At 34.1% G+C, this 12,283-nt stretch overlaps 1 pseudogene; it reads right to left on the reverse strand.

Moving 5' to 3' along the window:
• Window positions 1-689: 689 nt before the first annotated feature.
• LOC134231626 (disintegrin and metalloproteinase domain-containing protein 10-like) lies at window positions 690-10,968 on the reverse strand (annotated as a pseudogene).
• Between the last annotated feature and the right edge of the window lie 1,315 nt (window positions 10,969-12,283).

Consider the following 12,283-nt stretch of genomic DNA (forward strand, 5'->3'; position numbering starts at 1 on the left):
AAAGAAAAAATCATCACAATACTGACATGGGGGGCACAGTACTGACATAGGGGGCGCAGTACTGACATAGGGGGCACAGTACTGACATAGGGGGCACAGTACTGACATAGGGGGCGCAGTACTGACCGTCATCATGCTGCGGAAATAAAGACAAAATCATCACAATACTGACATAGGGGGCGCAGTACTGACCGTCATCATGCTGCGGAAATAAAGACAAAATCATCACAATACTGACATAGAGGGCACAGTACTGACATAGAGAGCACAGTACTGACATAGGGGGCACAGTACTGACTGACATCATGCTGCGGAAATAAAGAAAAAATCATCACAATACTGACATAGGGGGCACAGTACTGACTGACATCATGCTGCGGAAATAAAGAAAAAATCATCACAATACTGACATAGGGGGCGCAGTACTGACATAGGGGGCACAGTACTGACATAGGGGGCACAGTACTGACATAGGGGGCACAGAACTGACCATCATCATGCTGCAGAAATAAAGACAAAATCATCACAATACTGACATAGAGGGCACAGTACTGGCATAGGGGGCACAATACTGACTTAGGGGGCGCTGAACTGACATAGGGGGCACAATACTGACTTAGGGGGCGCTGAACTGACATAGGGGGCGCAGTACTGACCGTCATCATGCTGCGGAAATAAAGACAAAATCATCACAATACTGACATAGGGGGCGCAGTACTGACATAGGGGGCGCAGTACTGACCATCATCATGCTGCGGAAATAAAGAAAAAATCATCACAATACTGACATAGGGGGCACAGTTCTGACCATCATCATGCTGTGGAAATAAAGACAAAACCATCACAATACTGATACAGAGGGCACATTACTGAAATAGGGGGCGCAGTACTGACATAGGGGGCACAGTACTGACATAGGGGGCACAGTACTGACCATCATCATGCTGAGGAAACAAACATAAAATCATCAACGTATGGGATATAAAACTGACCATTAACATGCTGATTACATAAAAAAATATCAATAATGTACTGGGTACCGTACTAAATGTACATTTTAACCATGAAAACATGTAATCATGCTGATAAAATAACAATAAAATAATCAATGTATGGGATTCAAATCAATACTTAATGTCATCATTCTGGTAAAATAAAAAGCTGTGATTCAAAGCTACAAGCTTCTTTTTATAATGTCATACTAACTGTTGAACAAAAGTTATGTCTAACTTCATGAGGGAAGGTTAGCTGTGACATAGAGCTACATGTTTATTGTTGTAACATCTTACTTACCAGAGATCCAAAGCCATGCGTTTGTTGTAGTTATGTCATTCTTACCTGTGATCCAAAGTTATGCCCCACTTCGTGAGCGAATGTGAGCTGTGAGACCCGGGAGCTACGCGTTTGTTGTAGTTATGTTAAACTTACTGATAATCCAAAGTTATGCCCCACTTCGTGAGCGAATGTGAGTTGTGAGACCCGCGGAGCCACGCGTTTGTTGTAGTTATGTCATTCTTACCGGTGATCAGAAGTTATGCCCCACTTCGTGAGCGGATGTGAGCTGTGAGACCCGCGGAGCCACGCGTTTGTTGTAGTTATGTCATTCTTACCGGAGATCCAAAGTTATGCCCCACTTCGTGAGCGAATGTGAGCTGTGAGACCCGCGGAGCCACGCGTTTGTTGTAGTTGATGATGGTGACGATTCCCGTGTTTAGACTTTTCCTGATTTGCTGGTTCCCCTCCGTGTAGGATTTGTATTTCTAACATATCCCCCCTGCTGATGCTGAAAATAAACATCATCACATATAATTTAATTTCGATGAAATAATAAATTTGATTAAAAACTGGGCATGAAATAAATTAGCATTTCAAGTTAAGTAAAAATTTGAGAAGTGGAGCAAATCGAGAATCCCAATTGGGATTACTTTAGAGTGAGGGTTAAATAATAGAATGGCAGTCACTCAAAGAAAAGACTTTTTCTTTGTCGAGTCAGGTGGATTTTCAATACATACAACATAATCTTTTTCTTCTAATTTTTTTTTTGAAATTCATGGTTTATGAATTGTTTACTGTAGAAGCACACATTTTCGTGTGGGTAATATTCCCTTGATTTGTCCTCTAAAATAGTTTCGTTGGAATTTAATTTTGCTGTTTTGAAGCTATCCCTTTTCAATATATAGTCATATAAAAATTCCTGAGGATTTAATTTCGTTTATAATTGTTGTCAATGAAATAAACAAACTTAAATCCCTGATGATTATTTCTGCTTTTAAAGTATAATTATAATTTGCAATTTCTATGTTTTGGTAGAAAAAAAAAAAGATCAGTATAAGGATATGGCATAATGTATGACTAAATGATTTATAAATTGTTTAATTGATTGGTTATTCGTGAAATATTAACACGATGAATATTCCAAAATTTAAACAGCTACTTGATTATTCAGAAGATATGAATAAGATAAAAATGTCTCAAAATTTTACAGTTTACTTCATTGATTATTCATGAGATATGCATATTCAAAGATTTTATGAATAAAGTGGTTGATTATTCATGATATAATGAATATTCAAAATTTTGTGGGTAATATTCATACTTGCATTAATAACGAAAATGATAAATATATGCTATCTGAATCTTAATGTAGAACATTTTCTTAATTAGATATCATTGTCATCACATAATAAATAAACACAAGTATGCCTGTACAATCTAAGAAATTTAAGAATTCCAGACTTTATATCGTGAATGTTTAGAATACTTACCGGCTGAAAAATAAATCTAATTTTCAATAAAGTTTACTAAAAAAAATATATGCAATTCATACAGTTCCTTTGAAACATTTTTTCCTTCTACAAGCAAAAATAAATTCAGGGAAACACGATTTTTAATTTTCAGCAATGAACAATCCTTTCAAGCCTGTACATAAAAAAAACTTGGATTCTAAAATCAATCGAGTTTACATATTAATTATACATTATTGTACAAAGTTTATGATATTACATATCTAACCTGAAGGGGACCCAACCCACGCCAGGCTTAGGGTACCATGGGAGAAGTCACGATACGTGAAGATATAGGCCAGACAGAACGCGTCGTGATTGGTCGGCGAGTTCAGGTTCAGGAAGTTACTGACGTCAATGTTGGGTTGACAGAACGCCGTCTTCTCCAGAACGTTTCCACATTTCTCCGTCTCGTCCGTCATAATCTGTAAAAAAAAGATCATATGTCTTGTCTTAAAGATCTAAACATTGATATTTACATTTACAATCCTAAGAAACTTAAAATTCTAAAACCTGTTTGGAAATTTGAAAATTTAGATTTTTGAAATATCATATCAATTTTCAATATACCAAATCAGTTTGATTTCTTGAAATTTAGAAATTTGAACTAATATATTAACATTCCAAAGTTCGAAATAATTTTAGGATTTTGAATTGTTACGTTTTACACGTACTTTACAGCATACCTCAATACCTTGTAGAGGTCAATACCAGTACACAAGTGCTTGTCAGATGTTTATCCTAAAAAGCGGTGGTTTGCTGCAGCTTAAAGGAAAAAGACTTGACACTGGTGTGTGATGTACTTACCGTATTTCTCTGAATTTGGAACGCCCTGGAAACATGGCGACTGTCCGTTTAGGGGCGAGAATTTGGTTTGGTCGTAAATATCGTTAATAGCAGCGACGTGGCTAGCAAAGAATTTGCCAATGGACAGAATTTCATCTCTGGCTGCGATCTCATTCTGAAATTATATTCTTACCACATAGTCAAACATTACAGTGTAAAATTAAAATATAAAAATAAACATATCTTACTATATATGAATCATGCTGAATAATTGTATGGGTTAAAAATTACAGTGTTAAATAAGTATACTGACAGAAAACTGAATATTTTGAACACCATGCAATTAGCTGTAAACATGTATTTTATCTTTACACTGATACTTTATCCGGAAAACTTAACACGTTTCTTGTCTTAATTTTTTTTGTTATACTTACAACATTTAATTATCCCAATTTAATTACAATTAAATGTAAGATCCCCTCACATGCTAGCTTCACTAACATCTAACAACATCCTGTAGAGGGTCGCGTAAGAGGTCAAATTCTACTAACCAATCAAATCATCGCCTGCAAAATCACTGTATATTTGAGAAGCGAACTAGTCTGGAGTTGTTCTGAATTTGACCTCTGTAGTGACCCTCTAAGGGATGTTGTCAGATGTTATTGTAGCAATTAAGCCAGCGGATCTAACATCTTAATTAGATTGGACTTCATCCTAGAAATGTATCACAAGCCTTTTACTGTAGACACACTTTTTTTTGACAGGGTCAAAATTCAGTGGAATCTATATTTCTGTTCAATCCACTGGTAGAAATTACGCTTATGTGTATCAAAGAGGCTGGGGATGGCAGCCATTTTTAGACTATTTCACATCTCCTTTAAAGAAGAGCTTCATATAAAGATATACAAAAATGATCAAATTTTAAAGCTAAAATGTATGAATTTTTCTTTAACAAATAATAGTTGGCAGCTTAAGATACTGTATCTTAAAAAATAAGTTAAATTTGATGGTTACTTTGTGGTTAATTTGTTGGCTAAAAATTTGTGACCGTGTACATAGCAAAAACTAATACCACGCAGACAAAAGTACTTGTACAGTATTTTAACTTACCCCATTTAAGTCGGACTTGAACTTGTTAAACAGTATGGGATCGGACCTCATGTAGAGAATACAGGTGTTCTGGGACCCGATACTACAGCTGGCCGTCGCTCGACGCTGGCGATTATCGTGGGTATTACTTTCCGCTGAGTATTTATTGTGTCAGATCGAGTCCTTATAGCTAAAATATGACTGAAAAGAATAGGGGATACATTATCTTCACTGAATAAAGAATTTCGTCTTCATCAATACAGAATAAAAGTTATTTCTCAAATCAGTTATTTCTCCACGTCGTCATGTGATGTAGATATTTATTGACAATTATATTTGTAGAATATTAACTTTTTTCTGAGGTATATATTGACCTTGGCCTCTGTTTTACTATTAATAGACTATTCTATTTATCGACTACAATATTTCTAGTCTATTCTATTTTTAGACTATTCTATTTATAAACTATTCTATTTATAGACTATACTCACTCTTTTCTGTCGTATATTGACCTCAGCCTCCGTTTGACGGACCATCCAGTTTCTATATTTATCAAAAGCACACTGCGCTGCCTCAGAATCTGCTTCACGCTTGTGTCTGTCAGAGAATGGAGATTTCGTAAAAAATACACATCCTGCATTAAAACTTGTTTAGTAAAAACACCGATATTGTGAATTCACAGATCTATATAACAAAGTTATTATGGATCCCCAGCTATATAAATTTAAAAAATTCCTTAAGCAGAAAATAAATATAGATAAATATAAAGAATTACGGCTTTAGTGAAGTAATTTCATAGGTCCCATTGACTTTGTCATAACCAAGTTTAACATTATCTATAAAGAATTTTCATGGATATAAAGAAGTGATGCTTCAAAATAAACTGTAATCGTATGTTTTTACCTGCAATAAGGTTGACTTATCCATTTTTTTTTAAAATTTTACATTGGAGAGGAGTATATTACAGCAGCTACAATCTCTTTTTTATAATAACTATTTAAGGAAACTTGTCCAGGTTTTTTTTTTTTTGCACTATGAAGCACTGACAAACATTTTTCATGTGAACAAGAACAAATCAGAAATAAATATACCTCATCTTCTGTTAATGGACAGGAGAATACATTTCATCTTTACACATGTAAATAACACAGTGGTAGTTACCTATATGGGTCTACATTGAGATGTTAACACAGTGGTAGTTACCTATATGGGTCTACATTGAGATGTTAACACAGTGATAGTTACCTATATGGGTCTACATTGAGATGTTAACACAGTGATAGTTACCTATATGTGTCTATATTGAGATGTTAACACAGTGATAGTTACCTATATGTGTCTATATTGAGATGTTAACCCAGTGATAGTTACCTATATGGGTCTACATTGAGATGTTAACACAGTGATAGTTACCTATATGGGTCTATACTGAGATGTTAACACAGTGATAGTTACCTATATGGGTCTATACTGAGATGTTAACACAGTGATAGTTACCTATATGGGTCTGTATTGAGATGTTAACACAGTGATAGTTACCTATATGGGTCTATATTGAGATGTTAACACAGTGATAGTTACCTATATGGGTCTGTATTGAGATGTTAACACAGTGATAGTTACCTATATGGGTCTATACTGAGATGTTAACACAGTGGTAGTTACCTATATGGATCTATATTGAGATGTTAACACAGTGATAGTTACCTATATGTGTTTATATTGAGATGTTAACACAGTGATAGTTACCTATATGGGTCTACATTGAGATGTTAACACAGTGGTAGTTACCTATATGGGTCTATATTGAGATGTTAACACAGTGGTAGTTACCTATATGGGTCTATATTGAGATGTTAACACAGTGATAGTTACCTATATGGGTCTATATTGAGATGTTAACACAGTGATGATTACCTATATGGGTCTATATTGAGATGTTAACACAGTGAAAGTTACCTATATGGGTCTGTATTGAGATGTTAACACAGTGAAAGTTACCTATATGGGTCTGTATTGAGATGTTAACACAGTGGTAGTTACCTATATGGGTCTATATTGAGATGTTAACACAGTGATAGTTACATATATGGGTCTATATTGAGATGTTAAAACAGTGATAGTTACCTATATGGGTCTATATTGAGATGTTAACACAGTGATAGTTACCTATATGGGTCTACATTGAGATGTTAACACAGTGATAGTTACCTATATGGGTCTACATTGAGATGTTAACACAGTGATAGTTACCTATATGGGTCTACATTGAGATGTTAACACAGTGGTAGTTACCTATATGGGTCTATACTGAGATGTTAACACAGTGATAGTTACCTATATGGGTCTACATTGAGATGTTAACACAGTGGTAGTTACCTATATGGGTCTATATTGAGATGTTAACACAGTGAAAGTTACCTATATGGGTCTGTATTGAGATGTTAACACAGTGAAAGTTACCTATATGGGTCTGTATTGAGATGTTAACACAGTGGTAGTTACCTATATGGGTCTATATTGAGATGTTAACACAGTGATAGTTACCTATATGGGTCTACATTGAGATGTTAACACAGTGATAGTTACCTATATGGGTCTATACTGAGATGTTAACACAGTGATAGTTACCTATATGGGTCTACATTGAGATGTTAACACAGTGATAGTTACCTATATGGGTCTACATTGAGATGTTAACACAGTGATAGTTACCTATATGGGTCTAAATTGAGATGTTAACACAGTGATAGTTACCTATATGGGTCTATACTGAGATGTTAACACAGTGATAGTTACCTATATGGGTCTACATTGAGATGTTAACACAGTGATAGTTACCTATATGGGTCTACATTGAGATGTTAACACAGTGATAGTTACCTATATGGGTCTACATTGAGATGTTAACACAGTGATAGTTACCTATATGGGTCTATATTGAGATGTTCATCCTTATAAATAACAGAGTGGTACGGTAATTTCTGTGCTTCATTAAGGCCGTAGAATCTGTACGCCGGCTCTATGTGGTACAACGTGTCTCCGGGGACACGAATCGTCCCTCTAAAAATACCCAGAATGACCGCGCCATGGACACGGCTACCTGGCTCACCTGGAAAAACAAACGGGTGGATCCAAATATTTCACAAAATGCAGTGTTACAGAAAAAGAATGGCAGTGTCAAGGTTATAAACTAGAGCTGAAACGAATGTTCGAACATTCGCGAACGAATAGTTTTTCACGAATATTCGAATGGAAAATTTGTATTCGAATATTCGGTCACATGTTTAATACAACGTATTTCATGCAATAAATGGTGTAGGCCTATCCACTTGTTTTTGATCACTGTGGAAAAAGAAGCAAACGAAAGCAAATACATGTATAAGACAGGTTGTAAACTTTGTCCACATGGTACTACTGGCCTGATAAAGACACGATGTCAGATTTATTTAATCATCTTCAAGCCAAATATTCAGCAACCTCTTGTGTCTCCGAATTAGATATGGGTGACATTGACCGCCATGATTTTCGAAAGTAATAAAAAATTTATATTGTGCGGAGAGAAATATTCCAGATCAACAAACGGAATCGATTGATCAGATTTATAATTTATAAATAATTGCAGAAATCATATATGAAAAAATATACATTATATTACCGGTATATTTTTTGAGAATGTTATATTTTAAATTTAAATATTGATTAAAACATTCACAGGATGCCTCCGGAAACGAACTGTTTTTTTTAATTTTTATAACAGAAAAACATGGCAAGTACCTGCTGGTTTGCTGATCGGGCGTTTAACGTAATCGGAATGGTATACAGTCACGTAATTTAAAGAAATAAAGAGGCTTATAATTGTTGGTGATAAAGATCCTTTTTCTATTTATTTTTCTTGAAAATAAATGCGAGTCCTAATGCACATTTACATGTCAAACGACTTGGAGCAGACGTTTATTTCTTACACCTATCTTATCAGTGTTCCAGCTAGGATCTGAAAATGGAGGGGTGCAATAGAAGGGCACTTTTTTCGCGACATACGGTGAAACCGTTGTCTCAAGTTTTTCTTACATCATGTACATCGGTGTATCTCATTTCTTTACCCTTATAACATGTATAATGAATATATAATTCCTTTAAATATGATTATTTGTTTAACCTTATTGATAGTTAACTTTATAGCTAGCATATGTAACAATTTATAAATTCTAATTGAAGGGTAATCTTAATTAGGATAAATGTGAGTCTCTTCTTCCATCAATTACAATCATTTTCTATTCTTGATTAGAAATAGAATGTAGTACATACATGTATAATAATTCATGTAAACTATCTGGTGTCTCAGATTTAATATTACAGTACATGAAGATCTACATGTACAAAAAGTAATTACTGCATTCAAAATTGCAATGCTTAAGTTAATTTACAATTGGCATTTTACTATTTAAAATTTAATATGTAGTTACAATATTTTTTTAGTCATAAACAACATTTTCTTACATTATTTATTTAGTTGTTATCAAACTTACAACTTAATGTCAATATCTCTTTTATTACCTTAAAAAAATGTTAGTGGCAGATTTAAAACTTCTGTCATATGACATGAATACAATTACATATACATGTATTAATGCATTATAGATGTAAAATATCTTCTAGAGTGAAAAAAATACTTGTAAATTCCATGATTTTAGCATTAAAAAACGTTCTACAATTTATATTAAAAATATTGAAGGTCATTGTTCATGTTACTTTCACTTTCTGGTTTATTTTTAGAACGCTATAGGACAAGACTCTTTGTTTTAGAGAAAATAGATAGCATGGTCATTCTCCAAGTATATTTCAGCTTTTAACCCTAATTCAGACTGTCAAATGATCAAATTAATTACCTAATCACCTGTAATTGAAAGTGTGTACAGTATATAGGTACCGTAGTGCGAGTTCATTACGTAATCGTCTATGGCAGGAGGTGTGAACTGTTGATTAGCCTCAGGTAATCTGGCTTGGAACACACTAATTATCCTAATGAGTTAAAAGGACAGTCAGAATGATATTGGTCACTCACAAGGGACACAGGGGCGCCTGTGATGGGCAGAGGGGCGCACTGATTTGAGGGCGGGGCGCAGCGCCCCTCTATTTACCCCTAGCTGGAACACTGCTTATACATTGATATATAGTAATAAACAATAGGATTTGCAAGTATATGAAAAGGCATAATAACTCTTTTATTTAATTACCGAATGTTCGAATACGAATTGAATAACGCTCACGAATATTGGAATGTTGATTTATGGTATTCGTTTCAGCTCTATTATAAACTGAATAACTTTTGTAAATGTGAAAGCCATCTTTTAGAAATAAGTTTTCAATTATAAATTATGAAAATTTATAACTGATCAAGGTAATCAGTAGCATTTTGTTGTCAATGGATGTTTTCTGATTAACGAAGCAACACTAACTAACAGGCAGACAGCTAAACCGTTACACTAACCTACCTCTAACTGACCCCTCGTATATTATAGACAGATCCGCGGGGTCCTCCGTTCCGTTGTTGTGGGTGGATCTAAAGTTTTCCGTAAATACAGAGGTGGACGGCTCTAAATCTAAATGAAAATCTCTGGAAAAAGAAGGTCAAGAAAATGATAATTACTTGAAAGAAGTGCTGAAGTTTTTGCGGTTATTTTCTTTAAATTTAACATTGATAAAATAAATACACCAGCAACCTAAATTTGATAGAGAATAATCAGATATTATACTGAAGAAACTAAGGATAATTACAGATCTGTATACCCATATTGTTGACTCTCAGTATGTTTTATTCAATTTGTCCGTGAGATTTGACACTAGACAGTAAGATTTCACTTTCCATGAATTAAATATTTATTAGAAGAGAACAACTGCTTTTACGATTACAAAAACATGGTTTGACAACATGGTCTTTGTCATTCTATAACACAAAGGCTTTTTTAGTGATTTAAAAAGCTTGAAACTAAGACCATAACAGAAACTGACTGCTAAAAACCAATTGAACGTATTTCCGATTTTCCGTATCTTCATGATAATAAAAAATTAGATGTATTTTAAACAAAAATCCATACAAAATATTGGGAAATCATACGAGAAGATAGATGTGTAATTAATAACTGTATTACTAATAACATATAGACATACCTGTTGTGAGCTTTAAATTTCAGCTGTAACTTCTTGTTCTGCGGTGACCTTTTTGCCCTCAGATGTTTATTATGTAGATCATATGTGTTATAACTCAATTCCTCATAATGTTTTATGTAATCGTCCAGTGATCGCAATTCTACAATATCATACACATAATACAGTAATGTTTAATGTAATCGTCCAGTGATCGCAATTCTACAATATCATACACATAATACAGTAAATGTTTTATGTAACCATCCAGCAATCGATTAATATCTACATTCGCTGTTTTTCTACTAAGCCAACTGTGAAATTGATTTGAATACCATTTTTGTGTATACCCACCCGTAAAAATATACTCAGAGAAACGTACACTAATGTGACGTCACAATAAGGTTACAGAGACGTTGGTTAATATAAAATGGTATAGCGCAGTGAGAAAGTCATACATTGGGTATAGTATTGGTGCTTTTAGACATGTAAAATGTAAATATAAACATGATGAATAATGTTTTTAAGTTTTGTGTGAGTTATTGCTGTGTAAACCTTACAAGACTTTTACATAGCATGCTTCGTGAAATATGCCCATTACATGAAAAGTCTGTATAATTTACACACCAATAACTCGACACACAAAACTTTACAAAAATTCCTTAAATGATATCATCTAGCAATGATGAACCTATATAAAATGAATCCTGTGTGTATTTCAAAGCAGTATCATCTCCAGATTTAGTGTGGATATTTATTTTGTCGACTATAAATTTACATAATATTTCTCATGTGAGTCATATACATATATTTACATTCGCTGTGTTTTTCTAGTAAGCTCACTGTGAAATTGATTTGAAAAACATTTTCGTGTATACTCACGCGTAGAAATATACACGGAGAAACATGCGTTAACGTGACGTTATAATGAGTCTGCAACGATGTTAGTAAATACAACAATATAGGACAGCGAGAAATTCAAATACTGAGTAGATTTTAGTTGCCTCCAAACAGGTTAAATGTAAATATAAGGATTGTTTTTTAGTTTTGTGTGAGTTATTGGTGTGTGAATCACACAGACTTGTCACGTAGGCATATTTTTCATGAAGCGCTAGAGCGCTAGAGTTATTTGTAAAGAATCAGATAACTGTGTAGGAATTTAGGCTGGACTGAGGAAATCAGCCTGGATATCAAAGTCAGGTTAATAGCACCTGACTAGAAATACAGGGGTCCAGGCTTCAATTCCCGATCCAGCCATGTGTTTTCATTGTATGTGAATTTATGAATTTTTAGTGTAAGTTAACTCATTCCTCCTTTCCTTACTACATTATGGAAGGGAATTACCGCCAAAAGTCTATGTATCTTCCTTTTATTCTTATTCTGCCTACTTCTTTATGCTTTGTTATTATTGTAATTATATGTCACTATTGTTTTCATATTCGTCTTTATTACATTTCACTTCGAACTTTTATCATTCT

The sequence above is a fragment of the Saccostrea cucullata genome, unplaced genomic scaffold (assembly GCF_032062105.1).
Source record: "Saccostrea cucullata isolate Sc308-1 unplaced genomic scaffold, CSIRO_AGI_Scuc_v1 ctg4399, whole genome shotgun sequence".
Classification (NCBI taxonomy): Eukaryota; Metazoa; Mollusca; class Bivalvia; order Ostreida; family Ostreidae; genus Saccostrea; species Saccostrea cuccullata.